This window comes from Lissotriton helveticus, chromosome 5_1 (genome assembly GCF_964261635.1).
Source record: "Lissotriton helveticus chromosome 5_1, aLisHel1.1, whole genome shotgun sequence".
NCBI lineage: Eukaryota > Metazoa > Chordata > Amphibia > Caudata > Salamandridae > Lissotriton > Lissotriton helveticus.
The window spans coordinates 1,029,982,988-1,029,999,687 of record NC_136065.1 but is presented as its reverse complement, the minus strand read 5'-3'; the positions used below and the strand labels follow the sequence as shown (position 1 = coordinate 1,029,999,687).

The window sequence follows — 16,700 nt, the reverse complement described above, 5'->3', positions numbered from 1 at the left end:
TGCAGATGGTCGACAGGTTGGAGGTGCCAAACCTGAGCCTTTAGTTGCAGAATTACCTGGTAGGATTATTAATTTAATGAAAACTATGATGCCTGCTTTACGAGTGAATTGGGACAAGTTAGCAGCATGCAAACAAAAGAAAGACGAGAGTGTGTCTGATTTCTTCACCAGATTTGAGGAAACATTTATCGATCATAGTGGTCAGGACATGAGTACAGAAGGTGGTCAAAGGTTGTTCGTGGACAAATTTGTCTTTAATTTGCTTCCCGAACTTTCCAATAAGTTAAAGGACTCTGAGAGTTCATGGGCTGTTTCTTCGTCGGCCCAGATATTGGCTACTGCACAATATTATCAGAATAGGGATAAAGATGAGAAGGATAAAGCAGAGAAGAAAACTAAAGATTTAAAGACGAAGGTTCTTTTGCAGCAAGCTTATCCGCCTCATCAGAATCAGCCTCAGTTTCAGCAACCTCCACAATTTCAGAGATTGTTACAGAAACCTGAGCCTTATGCTCCGCGATTCTTTCCTGGTCCTAATCAGTGTGCTTATTGCAGAGAGGAAGGTCATTTTAAGAATAGTTGCCCGGCTTTGTTACAGCGTGCGAATGGCGTATCTGGTCAGAGAGGTCGTGGTGGTTTCCAGCAAGCTCCTAGGGGTAGGGGACGTGGTGTGTTACCCCAGAATGAGCGTTCCTCTTCCCTTCAGAATTCTGCAAATTATTTTGACAAACAGAATTGCCGAGTGGTCAGTCTGCACAGTACTATGTTGAGGATTATTATGTCGAGAGTGAGAGTGCTGGTTATAAATGATAGTTAGGACAGCCATGGGCAAAGAGAGGGAGTAGTGTCAGTTCCAGTAGACCAGAGTGGACCTTATGTTGAAGTGACTACATTAGGTGTGGTACAACCTTTTCTTTTGGATGCTGGTGCGATGAAGAGTTCTATTATGCACTCTAAACTTCCTGGCGCACCTTTGTCTGGCTTGACCAATGTTTCCGTAGGATTTTCAGGCGCCCCAGTTTGTAACCCGATTTCTAATCCTTTGCCTCTTTCTATTGGCCCTTGTAAATTGGAAACTCCGACTGGTTGTAATGAGAATCTGTTGGGTTTGGACTTGCTGAAAAGATTGTATGCGACATTACATTGTTCTCCTTCGGGAGTACATCTTACCCTAGGTAAGAAAGTGATTTCTCCGATGTATGTGTCTAAGGATTGTCTTCCTTTGTCTGACTTGACCAATGTTTCCGTAGGATTTTCAGGCGCCCCAGTTTGTAACCCGATTTCTAATCCTTTGCCTCTTTCTATTGGCCCTTGTAAATTGGAAACTCCTCTTATTCTAACGACTGGTTGTAATGAGAATCTGTTGGGTTTGGACTTGCTGAAAAGATTGTATGCAACATTACATTGTTCTCCTTCGGGAGTACATCTTACCCTAGGTAAGAAAGTGATTTCTCTGATGTATGTGTCTAAGGATTGTCTTCCACTGGAATTGCGTTCTCTTCCTGATACACTTTGGGCTACAGGTCCTAATGATGTTGGTCTTTTGCAGATTCCACCTTATGTTGTCACCCTCAAATCGAATGCTAGGCTATCTCGTATCCCAGAGTATAAAATATCTAGTGATGGCGAGAGAGCTCTATTAGCGATTGTCTATGATCTGGTTGAGAAGGGTGTAGTTGAGGAAACGAGAGGTAATGTGCGTAACAGTCCGGTTTTGCCTGTCCTTAAGCGTACTGATGCTTCTCAGCCACCTGTGTACCGGTTTGTGATTGACCTTCGAGAGGTAAACAAGATTGTGGTGCTACAGTTGCCTGTTGTCCCTGATATCACTGCTTTGTTGACTCGGACTCCTGCTTCGGCAGCCTGGTTTTCTGGTATTGACCTGAAGAATGCTTTCTTTAGCATTCCGATTGCTGAAGAGAGTAGGGATATTTTTGGCTTCTCTTTAGGAGGACGAAGCTTCCGGTTTAAGAGAGCTCCCCAAGGTTATTGTGAAAGTCCCTCCATCTATAGTCAGGCGTTGAAAACTCAGCTTGATAGCTTTGTGTTGCCTACTGGTGCTACTCTTATCCAGTACGTTGATGATCTGTTGGTTGCCGCTGATGACGAAGAGATTTGTAAAGGGACTACTCTTTCTTTGTTACGACATTTGTCTGACCTTCATCATAAAGTGCACCATCCAAGTTACAGTATTGCCGACAAGAAGTAACCTACTTAGGTCATCTCTTTTTGAAGGAGGGAAGAAGGTTGACCCCAGAACGAATTCAAACGATTGCGCAAATGAGTGTACCATCCACACAGAGAGAAGTGCGCGCTTTCTTAGGTATCACCTCGTATTGTAGACAATGGATCCCTAATTTTTCCCTGCTAGCGAAACCTCTGTTGGCGCGGACTTTTAAAGATACTCCGCATCCTCTCCCTTGGTCTGATGAGTGTCAGAAACGTTTTTCTGAATTACGTGATGCATCGTGTTCGGCTCCGGTATTGGGTACTCCTGACTACAGTAAACCTTTCACGTTGTACGTTCACGAGAGAGAAGGTTGTGCATTGTCAGTGTTGACTCAACAGTTTGGAGACAAGCAACGCCCATGTGCGTATTTTTCAGCGACGTTAGATCCGGTAGCTAAAGCGTTGCCGAGCTGTTTGAGAGCTACAGCGGCAGCGGCTGTTTCTATCCGACAGTCTGCTGGTTTGGTATTGGATAATACGTTGATTGTGATGGTCCCACATGCAGTGGATACCTTATTGAACAGGACCAAGACACAGCACCTTACTAGTGCACGTCTGTCAGGTTATGAGTTGACTCTTTTGGCTAGCCATGTTCACATTAAAAGATGTAATGTATTGAAACCAGCTACGTTGTTGCCGATTTCTGTAGAGTCAGATGCTCAAGAACAGCATGATTGTTTTCTTCGTACAGAGGAAGAAACGAAAGCTAGAGTTGACCTAAAAGATACTCCTTATGAGAAAGTTGATGGTACTTTATGGGTAGATGGTTCGCGTTTTAAGCTTCCGAATGGTGAAACGACTGCAGCATATGCCGTCACAACTTTACATACAGTTGTTGAGACAGCACGCATAGCACAGAATTCTGCGCAAGCAGCAGAGTTGATTGCATTGACACGAGCGTGTGTGTTGTCAGAAGGAAAGCGAGTGAATGTGTATACCGATAGTCAGTATGCGTTTGGTGTTGCCCATAGTTTTGGACGTTTGTGGAGAGAGAGAGGATTCCTTACTTCCCATGGCACAAAAATTCAGCATGGGCAGTTAGTGAATGAACTTTTGGAATCTCTTACTCTCCCGAAGCAGATTGCAATCGTGAAGTGTAGTGCGCATAAGAAAGTTGTGGACGATGTAGGTCGAGGGAATGCGTTTGCGGATGAAATTGCGAAGGAAACGGCGAGAGACATGATGAGCCGTATGTATGTGGCAGGTCCTGCAAGATGGGTTGTGAAAAGTGGAATGTGTGAAAACACAATAGAAAGTGTGAAGATGATTCAGGCTGAAGCTACGGAAAAAGAAGTGAGTACATTGAGAGAAAGTACGGGTATGTTGGATTCGACAGGTTGTTGGGTTGAGTTGTCAGAACACCAGCGATGGTTGTTGTCTGATGCGTATGTGCTCCCAGTGGTTACTATGGCTCATGGAATGGCTCACATTAGTTCGAAGGGAATATGGAAGTTGTTGGCTCCAGTATGGCAAGAATGCTGGAATTCCGAAATGTGCTGAGAATGTTGTGAAGCATTGCATGATTTGTCTGAAGTATAATCCTGGCAAGGGAACTCCAACTCCAGCTGGTCATTTTGCTCCTCCGACGTATCCATTTGAAGTGATACAGCTAGATTATATTCCCATGGAGAGATGCACCAATCTGAAGTATGTACTTTTGGTTGTTTGCGCCTTTTCCATATGGATAGAGGCCTACCCCCTAAAGGATAATACTGCCGTATCTACAGCTAAGGTTTTGCTCAAAGAGTATTTCCCTAGATTTGGTTTGCCGAGAATTGTATGGTTGGACAATGGGAGTGAATTTGTGGGTCGAGTCATGAAGAAAGTGTGTATTGGATTAGGGATACATCAGAAGTTCCACGCTGCGAATCACCCCCAGTCAGCAGGTCTTGTCGAATGCTATAAAGGCACATTAAAGCTGAAACTCGCTAAGATTCAAGCGAGCACTGGTCTTACATGGCCGGATGCCTTGCCGTTGGCTCTTTTGTAAACAAGGACGACAGTGCATTCTTGTGTGGGACTTAGCCCATACGAAATAGTTTTTGGTCGTCCAGCGAATGTTTGGGGTGTGCCTCGTCCTAAAAAATACAGTGACCTTGAGTACCCTATGTTGGTGGATTACTTACATGACTTGACTGCTAAATTACGTGTTCTCCACCAACAGGTCTATGACAGTTTGCCGACAGCTACTGCAGATCCAGGGCACACGATCCAACCTGGTGATTTTATCTTGACGAAGAATTTTCAGCGATCCAAGAATTCGGAGCCGAGATGGACTGGTCCCTATTTGGTATTGCTGGTCACTAGAACTGCTGTTAGAGTAGCTTGTAAAAAGAATTGGGTGCATGCCACCCATACTAAGAAAGTTCCTTTGCCCTTACCGTATGATAAGTGGGTGAGGGATGGAATAGCTGACTCGGAATGCGAAAGGATTCCCAGATTCGTGCCTTTTAGTGATGCTCATTTGACATGGACACGATCAGAACGTGAGGATGATGATGTTCTGCAAGCTGCTGTGCCTCAGTCTTAGAGAATCGACACGACGAATCCGGAACTCCTCTTTAAGGATCAGACTGTGCCTGGCAAAGAGCGCTACAATCTGAGATCGAAAAAAGACGTTTGAAATGGACAAATAAATCTGCATTTTTTTATGTATTTATGTATTTATTTATTTATTTTTGATATTTGTAAAGCGCATCATTTACCCTTGGGCGTCTTGGCGCTAGTAAAACCATTTATCTGTGACGGTCAACATAAGGGAGGGATGATTATTGAGCAAACAGCCAGGTTTTTAAAAGTTTGCGGAATTGGAGAAGAGAGGGGCTATCCCTGATGTTTGGGGGAAGCGTGTTCCAGAGCCTTGGGGCGGCCACCAAAAAGCGCCGGTCGCCCCAGGTGACGGTCTTAGTACGAGGAATGACCAGTTGATTGAGGGAGACTGATCGTAGAGCTCTGTTAGGTTTGTATTGTTGTAGCTGTTCTTTCAAAAAGTAGGGTCCTTGGTTGTTGAGTGCTTTAAACACAATACAGAGGGACTTAAAGTGGATTCTATTTCGCACAGTGAGCCAATGGAAGTCCTTTATATTGTTAGATATGGATTCATATTTTGTTTTGCGCGAGAGCAGACGGGCAGCTGCATTCTGAATAGTCTGCAGTTTAGTAATTACTCTGGATTGAGCATTAAGGAAAAGACCGTTACAATAGTCCAGAGAAGAGAGGACAAGAGAGGTAACCAGAGTTTTGATGGCTGAATCAGGAAGAAAAGGACGTATTTTCCTTATCATCTTTAGCTTCAGGTGTGCTATGGACACTGTTTTGTTAGCATGACCCATAAAATTTAGACCCTCGTCGAAGATGATACCGAGGTTCCTGACTTTAGCAGTTGGAATGGGAGGAGTGCCGAAAGCTTCTGGCCACCAACTTGATGGCCAGGCTGGCGAAAGGGGTCCGAAAATGAGTACCTCAGTTTTTTCTGAGTTTAATTTAAGGCAGTTGGTAGCCATCCATTCTCCTATACCTAACAGTCCCTTCTTGAATTTTTCAGCCACAAGATCTCCATCCCCCTTAATCGCCAACACAAGCTGGGTATCGTCGGCGTAGGAGGTTAGGCTCATCCCGTGTGCTTTGATGGTTTTAGCAAGGTCCGACACATAGATATTAAAGAGTGTCGGACTCAGGGATGAGCCTTGAGGTACTCCACATGGAGATGAAAGTTGGGCCGATTGGAAGGGTCCTAAGATAACAGCCTGCGTTCTTTTGGCAAGAAAGGACGCAATTAAGTCTTTGGCAGTGTGGCAGATGCCAAATCCCTCGACACGGTCGACCAAGATGGTATGGTCGACCGTGTCGAAAGCTGCTGATAAATCCAGCATTACTAGAATGGCTGTGCCCCCTTGATCCCTGATAACCCTGATGTCATCAGCAGCCTTAATCAAGGCTGTCTCTGTCCCATGGTATTTCCTAAATCCAAATTGCGTGTTATCCAGAAGATGGTGTTTTTCAATAAATTCGGAAATCTGAATGTTCATAGTTTTTTCAATCACCTTTGCCATGAAAGGGAGACTTGCGATGGGACGGTAGTTTTTTAGCTCACTTTTATCCAGGGACGGTTTTTTTAACAGGGGTTTTAGTAAAGTGTTTTTAAGGGGGTCTGGATAGTTGCCTGATAGGAGAATGGAATTGCACACCTGAGTCAGTAGTGGTATGATAGAGTCCATTACCGGCAGAAGTACTGAGAGTGGACAGGGGGGATCCTGATTTAATGGTAGACAGTGTAATTTTTATTTGGTCGGAGGTGACTGGTTGGAAGCTGGGGAACATATTTACTGGAGCTAAAATGGGGGGGTTGACTGTCCTCGCAAGTGAATTGATGGAAAATGCCTGGTAAATATCATCCACTTTGGTAAAGAAAAAGGAAGCTAGCGAATCACATAGAAGTTGCGATGGGGGAGGGGTGAGGTCGGGGGAATTGCCTGACAATGCTTTGGTGATTTGAAACAATAATCTGCTAGAATTTTTGGCTTTCTGAATCTGGTCAGTGTAATAGTCTTTTTTGGCTTTAACAATCATGGCTTTATAGAGTGCCAAGGCTTCCTTGTAGGTTACTTTGCTAGCTGTGTCATATTCTTTCCTCCATTGTCTTTCCTTATTACGGTTGATTTGCTTTTGTGCCCTTAGTTGTTCATTATACCAGGGAGCGGTAGGTTTAGATCTATTTCTGGATAGTTCTTTGGTAGGGGCTGACTGATTTGTGGCCTGGCCCAACCAGGTGTAAAATTGCTGAAGCGCTAAGTTAGGCACTGTCGACAGCGTTGGACGGGAGTGATCCAGTATTAGCTTTAGGTCATCCTGATTGATATTTTTCCAATCTTTAAAGGGCTGTTTGGGGATGGGAAGGGGTTTGTTATTACGACGAATGTTGGTGGCTATGGTTGCAAAAATTGCATGATGGTCAGTCCAAGGCATGGGTAGAATGTTGGATATTTGTAAGCCTTCTAAGTTGGAAAATATGGGGTCTAGGATGTGACCGGCTTGGTGGGTAGGGGACGTAACCCGTTGTTTGAGCCCTAGGGTTTCTAGATCGGAAATGAGGGTGGCCGAATCAGTTAGGTGACTTTGATCCAAATGAAAATTTAAGTCGCCTAGAACCGTAAAGTCACTTTCGGTGGCTACTGATTCCATCATGGTATTAATGCTGGTTAGAAATGCTGTTTTGGATCCCGGAGGGCGGTATATCAGTATTCCCTTAAAATTAAACAAAGGTGAAGGGTTAATGGCAAATTGCATGGCCTCGCAGGAAGTGGAAGAAATAGGGGTTGTTCTTACAGGATATGAGTCTCTAGCTATTATGGCCAGCCCACCCCCTCTTTGTCTAGGCCTGTTCTGGCAATATGCTTTAGTAGTGAATTACACCTTGTCAGATCAAGAGATTTTTTTTTTTTTACTTTTTCTTTTTCGAGTCACCATCCGGACTCAGCTGCAGGGTCACTGTATATGTTCTTAAGGGGTGAGCCGCGTATTGACACAAGGTCTGTGGTTTAGGGTCGTTAGTACGATCTTGACGCACACTTAAGTGAAGAAGGAAAATTGCCGTGAGCAGCACGTTAGAGGATGGAGTCTTTTGAGTCCGACAAGGGTGTTAACACCTTGACTGCTACAGCAATCCCGCTGGGTGCTGACAAGTCAGATTTACCATTGTTCATGACAAGGTCAGCTCGTCATAAGCACACGACCAGTGTACTGCATGACGAGCTGAGCTCGTCATGAGCAGAGAAGGGGTTAAAAGAGTTGATTTCAGAGTGCAAATGTGTATATTGGTTCGTAGCAAATGTTTTTTAATAATGTGTTTTCTTATGCTTTTGAACATTACGTTGGTTTGTGTGGGTTGGATTTTCTATGCATCACAAGAGACACTTGCATCTACCTCCCAACCTACTCTTTCTTTTCCTACTGTTTCCCCACATGAGTTTCGTACGTTGCCTGAACATGAACAGACATGAAGATTAGAATTTGTGAACAATTCGTTTATACAGATGTTACATCAGCATCAGCTAGTTGTAAATACCACGAATTGTTGGGTGTGTGGTCTTATGTCACATACGACTGATAAGGGAATGCCATATTTGGTTTTGCCTTTTTCGCCTAATGGGTCAGTATGGGCACTCCAGTCAATGTTGATCTATGCGAATGAAGCATCTCCTGTACGTTCTGTCAAAGACAACGCGAATAATAATGCCTTGATACAGGGAATAGTAGATATGGTCAGAGATATTGATGCATATAATGCTATCCCTAAAGATGAGGTACGAGCATATGTTGGTTGGAACAAGACGAGATATAGTATTAGTTTGACAGAGAAAGAGAGACAGAAAAGATCTCCTCCTCTTTGGATTGTACCCCACCGAGGTCATCTTTGTCTGCAAGGCAATGGTCAGAATCCGAGAGCTCAGTTTGGTAAGAGTGTGTGCGTTCACAACTATGTCTATACGTCCCAGAAATCTCCACCGTTCGTGCCAGCTAAAGGCACGTATTTTGTTTGTTATGATAGAGCATATACATGGCTGCCTTCTGACTTTTCAGGCACAGGTTATGTGGCATTTTTGCTTCCCCCTACATACACAGCTGCTTTCAACTACCATAAGACAAGATATGGTAGAGGTGTTATCGATGCAAAAGACACTGCCGCACAAGCAGTTGGAGACTTCTTTAAGGGTTTCCTGCCTTTTTGGTGTCCTATGGCTAATATTAGGACAATTCGTCAGCTTACAAGAGTGGTCGAGGCCACTATAAATGAGACTGCAGGTGCCCTTAGCAATATTACAGCCGAGCTTCAAGCGGATCGCTTTATGACATTACAGAACCGCTTTGCTTTAGATATTATACTTGCAGATAGAAGTGGAGTATGTAAATTGATCGGGTCTAGTTGCTGCCTTTTCATACCAGATAACGCCCCGACAGTGTACCAAGCCATCTTGAGGTTACATAAGTCCGCTGAGTCTATACAAGTAGACGAAGGGAACTGGTCATTGATGGGATGGTTTTGGGAACTGCTGTCCAAATGGGGATGGAAGATTCTGATGTTCCTTGGTATGACTTTAGCAATCCTTTTCTCGTGTTGCTTATGCATCCAGTGTGGTCCCGCCATTTGTAGTCTTTGTGCTACAATCTGTGTGAGAAGACCAGTCCCAAGAGAAGCGAAGGATAATAAGATGATGTTACAGCAACACCTTGATGACCTGATGAGAATAGTTATAGACCTAGATTCAGATTGACGTGAGTTTAGGTCATTGCCTACGTAATGGCAAAAGGAGGGACTGAAGTTCCGTGGTTTTCGGGACCGGACTCCATTTTGTTTGCGTTGTTCATAACGCCATTTTGTGTTGCCCTCACTTAGGCCGTGGAGGTAACCGAACGAACAAAGTTGTATGGGCCTCATTGTTCATGTATGCATTAAACAGGCCCTTTTCTGTCTTGTGAGTGAACTGCAGGACGCTGACCTCTTCACCTGAAACTGACCCTTCACGAAGCCAATTTCTCTGGCTGATCGTTGTCTGAGATTGCCAATCAATGTTCAGGACCTCGTTAACCTTTAGTTTCCTTGCACATGTTTTATCTTGTCCAGCATCTATTACTGTTTCCTTTATGTTCTGACATTACATGGGTTGTGCTTTTCAATTATAAATTTGTTCGGCTTGCAAAGATTGAATTTGGGACAGTCCTAATAATTAACTTTTGGGTTGGGTTACTGTAAATTGGGTATTTGTTAATGTGATACTCAGTTAGAAAATGTGTCCTATTGGTCAGAATTTTGCGCAGTGGGTGTACATTTATAATGTGAATATTGTGTATAAAAGGTGATGTCTTGCTCTATGAAATTTGAACAGTTTCTTGAGTTGTACACCGTGTTGTATTGCTGAGATTACTGTTACTAGCTGCAGCTAATAAATTTGATTTCTGACGCCACCTAGAAGTATTCAAAGATTGTGGTGCCACAGTTTCCTGTTGTCCCTGATATCACTGCTTTGTTGACTCCGATTCCTGCTTCGGCAGCCTGGTTTTCTGTTATTGACCTGAAGAATGCTTTCTTTAGCATTCCGATTGCTGAGGAGAGTAGGGATATTTTTGGCTTCTCTTTAGGAGGACGAAGCTTCCGGTTTAAGAGAGCTCCCCAAGGTTATTGTGAAAGTCCCTCCATCTATAGTCAGGCGATGAAAACTCAGCTTGATAGCTTTGTGTTGCCTACTGGTGCTACTCTTATCCAGTACGTTGATGATCTGTTGGTTGCCGCTGATGACGAAGAGATTTGTAAAGAGGCTACTCTTTCTTGGTTACGACATTTGTCTGACCTTCATCATAAAGTGTCACCTTCCAAGTTACAGTATTGCCGACATGAAGTAACCTACTTAGGTCATCTCTTGTCGAAGGATGAGGTTCCGTGGTTTTCGGGACTGGACTCCATTTGTTTGCGTTGTTCATAACGCCATTTTGTGTTGCCCTCACGTAGGCCGTGGAGGTAACCGAACGAAAAAAGTTGCATGGGCCTCATTGTTCATGTATGCATTAAACAGGCCCTTTTCTGACTTGTGAGTAAACTGCAGGATGCTGACCTCTTCACCTGAAACTGACCCTTCACGAAGCCAATTTCTCTGGCTGATCGTTGTCTGAGATTGCCAATCAATGTTCAGGACCTCGTTAACTTTTAGTTTCCTTGCACATGTCTTATCCTAATCAGCATCTGAATTGTTTCTTTCCTTACGACTTTTCATTACATGGGTTGTGCTTTTCAATTATAAATGTGTCCGGCTTGCAAAGATTGAATTTGGGACAGTCCTAATAATTAACTTTTGGGTTGGGTTACTGTAAATTGGGTATTTGTTAATGTGATACTCAGTTAGAAAATGTGTCCTATTGGTCAGAATGTTGCGCAGTGGGTGTACATTTATAATGAGAATATTGTGTATAAAGGGTTATGTCTTGCTCTATGAAATTTGAACAGTTTCTTGAGTTGTACACCGTGTTGTATTGCTGAGATTACTGTTACTAGCTGCAGCTAATAAATGTGTTCTCTGACGCCACCTAGAAGTATTCCGTGTCTCTGTTTGCCAAGACAGGAGAACCCGAAGACTTTGGGCGTGTCCCTGGGGCCGCTGGGTTCTAAAACCCGGTTCTTCACTAAACACAGAAAGGGACTTGTAAGGGGTACCCCCAACCATTTGAGAGCTGCAATGGAATGCATTACAACCACTTTTGCGCTTGCAAACCATTGATCAGATACTGGTCAATGGTTCCTGTAGGGAATGCGTCCTCTTTGCTAATCATGTTGGAAAGCCTCAGAAGACCACTGCATGCTGCACCGATATAATCCCAAAATGGAACAAGCAGTCGCAACCATTCGCAGGTGGTCACACCATGCAACCTACCTACTTAATATTCAAGCAGGTTGTTTTGTGACTCCCAGCGAATGGACAATTTATGATGTGATCTATAGTACATAGTTGGCATCAAGAATTTTGTACCCATTCAAAACTACTTGGTGTGCAAATTGCACATCCTGGTTTGCAAATTTGGGGCCAGATTTACCACTTACTCATGGAAATAAATTACCTTAAAAAGTTGAATATGTTATAATTACAATTTAAATCAATTTATAAGCGCAACAATTGAAGCACATATAGTCAAAAATGTGTCCAGAGCAACTAGCACTAACAAACGAAATGTGACTGGTTGCTCTGTCTTCTTTATAATTTTGGTAAACACACAGCTTCTGTGCTGCATGGCTAACCACTTATATGGTCCCATATGGTCCCAAAGGCGAGACCTATTGGCTAAGCCAATGCTTGTTTAGAGTGCGGGTAGCACCATGGAGGGCGTGGATGGGGGAGGAGGTAACAACAAGGCGGGCACGAACAACACAGAAGACAGAAGCACACAGCTGGTGCGGGTGAGGGAGAAGCAACAGGCAAGAGAGACAGCAAGGTGGACCGGATGAGGAGAAGCACATGAGGGAGAAAGCAATGCGGAGAGAAATACACTAGGGTGAGCGCAACATGAAGAGGGAGGGGGAAAAGCACAAAGATGACAAAGAACAAGGCGGAGTACAAGCAGCAGACAGCAATGAGAAGAACATACAACCGGAGGAAAGAAGTATACAAAAGAGACAGTTGGAAAACGCATGCACTCTCATGGATTGCTTAACCTGAAAGAAACAAACACTGGCAAAGCCAATAGGCTTCGCTTATAAAAGAGGCTTTTACAATGAGTTTTTTAGCTATGTTGCACAGCAATGTGGCTACTGTGCTGCATGGCTGAAAGTAAAAAAATAAGTGGTATGATGCGGTCAGCGCTTTCTGTCATAGCGCTTTTTTTTACTTTCTGAACTGCTGCTGTACAACATGGCTAAACAAGCATTGGCATAGCCAATAGGTCTCGCCTTTGGGACCTTATAAGTGTTTAGCCAGACGCGCTGTGCTAGGCTCAACCTAAAAAATACAAATACAATAGTGTCTGGGTAACCAAGACACATGTCCATTAAAACTGAGTATTTACTTACCAAAAGCTCTCGCCTGTACGCTTAAACATATGCACAACAGCATAAACCAGTGTTCACATCTATCCATCTTGCAATGGAAACCGTGAATGCTTTGCTGGGATGTTTATAGGCAATTCAGACCTTCCTCCACGCTCATAACTTTTCTCAGTCAGAGCAGGGAGCGCAAGCTTAGGCAGGCGGCTGCCTGGCACGCAGGCCGCCCCTGCTATGGTAGCCCAGCGGATACAATTACAGCACGAACATTTGAAAACACCACTATTCTTCACAACTCACACTCAGGCCTATCTCTACCCTGCCTAACTAACAAATCTAGTCACAAGAAGGGCATCATACACTTTATAAACTCAGCTATTCTTACTACAAAGATTACAAGATTTAAACATTGAAAGACGTGAAATGTGCAGAGCCCGTGGCTGTGTTGGTGCGTGAAGACCAGTGCCATAGTTCTAAGATTAAAAAAACACACGTTTAGACAAAACACTTAAAGTAACATATTAAACGAGTGTTGCATGTGCGCTGTAAGAACGAAAAAAAAGCAAAAGTGAAAGCACTGCACATTGCATATAGCCTGACCCACCAGGAATTCTGCCACCCTGTGTGCTGCTGCTCAATACAGAGAGCAAAATTCAGTGGGAGTGACACATTGGAAAGGAGCTGGGACATGCACCCACCTTTGGCCATTTGCGTGCTTTCATTCTTGAAAGACACACGCAAAGGCCAATCCATTGTGTGGGAGAAGTCAGACCCACACAGAGAAGTTTTGGGTGCTCACAAGAAGCCTCCCATAGGACAGCTCATGCGCGCTGCGCTAGGCTCGACCTAAAAACACACTGAAAGTGCCAAACAGCTTCCACATATACTACAGCTATTTAGCTTGTCATTTTTTTGGGGGGGGGGGGGGGTGTAGTCATGGGTGTCACAGGGCAAGCAACAATAGGTATGGGGGACATGGGTCAAGTAACAAGAACGATGCAAGAAACAGAGCTGGAGGCGGCACCGTCCAAGCACGACGGAGCAAGCAATGATGGTGTGGGGGGACAACCAACAAAGGGCAAGCAACAATATGCAAGGGGGTAATGGGGTACAAGCAACAACAACAACATGGGGGAGAAGATAAAAAAAATAAGTTAATCCCAGACCAAGTAGTGAAAGGACACAAACCAAATATAGCAATCAGTAATTGGTCCATGTTCAATGGAAGGGAGAAATAAATGAAGAGAAAGTGAAACTGGCACACTCTGACCAGTTTGGAGCCAGTAAATAAGACTGACAATGAAGCAAACGAATGGTAAATAATGTGTGGGCCAAAGAGGCCAACACAAAATGTCTTGCAAGTGACAATGCATGCACAAATACAATTTACAATTAGTATCCATCATATTCTGCAACGCGAGTTTAGTCAACAGGAATTTGAAATGGAGAATGAATATATATAGCTATCAATTATCGCCATGTCACGATGATTACTTGCAATCAGTCTTGTTTTCTAAGCTAACAGGGGTAAGTATATTGTAAGCCCATGCCCATGCATATTACGTGAAAAGAAAAACTACAAGTTCCAGCATGCATTCTACTGGTAGATGAAAACCCAGAACAGCTATCAGGAATAGAATGATAAATCTCGTTTCCCTACAGTCACTGCCCACCCACCCTGTTTACACAAATGTGAAACATGGGCGCACACGTGAACATAATATATACTTTTTGTGTTTTATTAATTTCTACCGTTAACACAATGCCTGTAGAAGAGATGACATAACAGTGGCGAGCAGCGAAGACCGCAGAAAAAAGGGACGATCTGCGAAGCCCACAGTACAAAAGTGAAGATCTGCCAACTAAGGCACAGTAAGCCACACTGTTGCAAGGGGAAGCCTCTCTACATTGTTGCAACTTTACAACGTTGCGCTGTTGAAACTTGGTGCTTTGTGTACAGCACACGCACAGCTATAACGCGAGCTTTTGGGGGAAAGAACCGGTTGCATAAAAGGAGTACTAAGCGTTACCTAAATGGAATTGCAATTCAGTACACATACCTCTTCCTGTGCTTGGCCATCATATTTAGACTTGAGTTAACATTACAACTCTTTCGCCTCTTCCTGTTTGGCAGCATGTGACTGTGGCCCATGTGACTGTCACGACTGCGGGCGGGGCAGAGACGCCACTGTGGGCGGAGAGAGGGCTGCAGGCATCTTCAAAGTCTCTCATTCCAGTGTAAGAAAGAGGCGTGACGCGTCCGCTTTGATCTCACGGTTCCAAGGGGGCGGGGCTGACGGACTCTTGGCTAAGTGGTGCTTTAATCAGCATTTAAGTGGAACAGTTCCACATTCTATACATTCTAAACAAATGCGTTTCTTTTTAATAAGGAGTAAGGGAGTTTGTAAGCATCCAATTTCCAATTGTAAGCATCCAAAGTTTGGTATTAAGGGAATCGCACGTCTTTTTTCCTATTACAAGCAGTACTACTTGTTACTTTAAGTTCAGAGTACTTATGTACTGCACAGCGCGTCCACCTGTTTTCTGAGGTTGACGGGTCTATTGGGACTTTACTCGAAGTTCGAGTACTCCAATGTGCCCTACGTCAGTGTACATCTATACACGTAGTTCGAGTACATCCAATGTGCACTACATACGGGGCCTTCTTTTTTTTCCAATGAAGGTTTGCACTGGAGCAAACCTGGGGGTGCCTGTTGGCATTGATTTTCACAGATCGATACAGCCCTCATTTTATCTACTCAAAAATGTTTGCACGAGACACCTCTGAAGCTGGTTAGAGCACACACCCTAAATAAACTCGCAAATCCTTCCGCCTATGCATCTTAAAGATGCACTGAGCTTTTAAGATATGCCACAGTGTAACAGGGTGTAGTTTTAAAAGTGTCCCAATAGCTAACTTGGCCGAGCGCGCAAATTAGTGAATCTGACCCACGTTTGTTTTGTGAAGCATATACTTACGGGGGTGTTTAATTATGCCAGGGTAAAACAAACCACTCTTCACTAAACACAGGGCGTCGCTGTAAATAGCGCAGCAGGTACAGTACCAACCGGGACAAGGTGTCACCCCGATTATTGGCTGTTTTTATTGCAAAACCTGGGGGCGGCTGGCTCAAATTCCTTACTTGACTCGGCATCCATTGCTCCATGACTACGCAACAGCTGTCAATACAAGGGGGGGCCAATAGGCCCCCACGCAAGCATGGCGGGGCCCGGTCCCTCCCACACCCAGTCCCTTTCGGGGCCGCTTGCCCCGCCCCCTCGCCCCGGAAGTACTGGTGTTCTTCCGGGGCGAGGGGGCGGGGTCGCGGCGGCGAAAGGGTTAAAAGCCTGGGGAGCGCGGGAAGCGGCCTCTTTGTGCCCGCGCTCCCAGGCTCGCTCCTCGCCCCACCGTGGGGCCGTTTAATTTTCTCCTTTTCTTTTACAGGGTCTCGGATCATCGTGAGCAGCGCAAGTCTGTGGGAGCAGCTGTCGTGCGGTGGACAGAGAACATCGAGGAGGCGCAAGTCGGTGCGAACAGCTGTCGTGCGGTGGACGGAGAAGCAGATACCGGGAGAGGCGGGTGAATTTTCCTTGTCTCCGCAGATTGTCGCCGTGTCTGTGGAGCAGCGGTCGTGCGGTGGACAAAGAAGCGAAAGCCGGGAGAGGCCGCAGCGCGTGGCCGGAGAAGCTGGTGCGAGCAAGACGCGAAGGTGCAAATCGCGCTCAGAAGAGGCCGGTGGGACCTGAGGTACGGTGGGGCAGCGGCGGATCATAGAGCCACCGGACGGAGCTCTACATACAACGAGGTATCGTAAAGGGCAGGGGGGGGTGCTGCAGCGGCTCAGGAGCGGCCAGTCGCGTGTGAGGCTGCAGCGGTGTGCAAGCCGGCGCGCTTGGGACATTGAAAGCTAAGCAGGGACAGCTAGGGCAGGAACTGGATGGGAGACAA

The 16,700-nt window shown here is 44.9% G+C and overlaps 1 protein-coding gene across 1 annotated transcript in view; it reads right to left on the bottom strand.

The window, feature by feature from the left end:
* The window catches only part of HPS1 (HPS1 biogenesis of lysosomal organelles complex 3 subunit 1), a 314,105-nt gene extending 299,141 nt beyond the window's left edge, over nt 1-14,964 (bottom strand). Inside the window, exon 1 of the mRNA XM_078643558.1 lies at nt 14,812-14,964. The gene's annotated coding sequence lies outside the window, so the exon portion shown is untranslated. The remainder of the gene's footprint in view (nt 1-14,811) is intronic.
* Between the last annotated feature and the right edge of the window lie 1,736 nt (nt 14,965-16,700).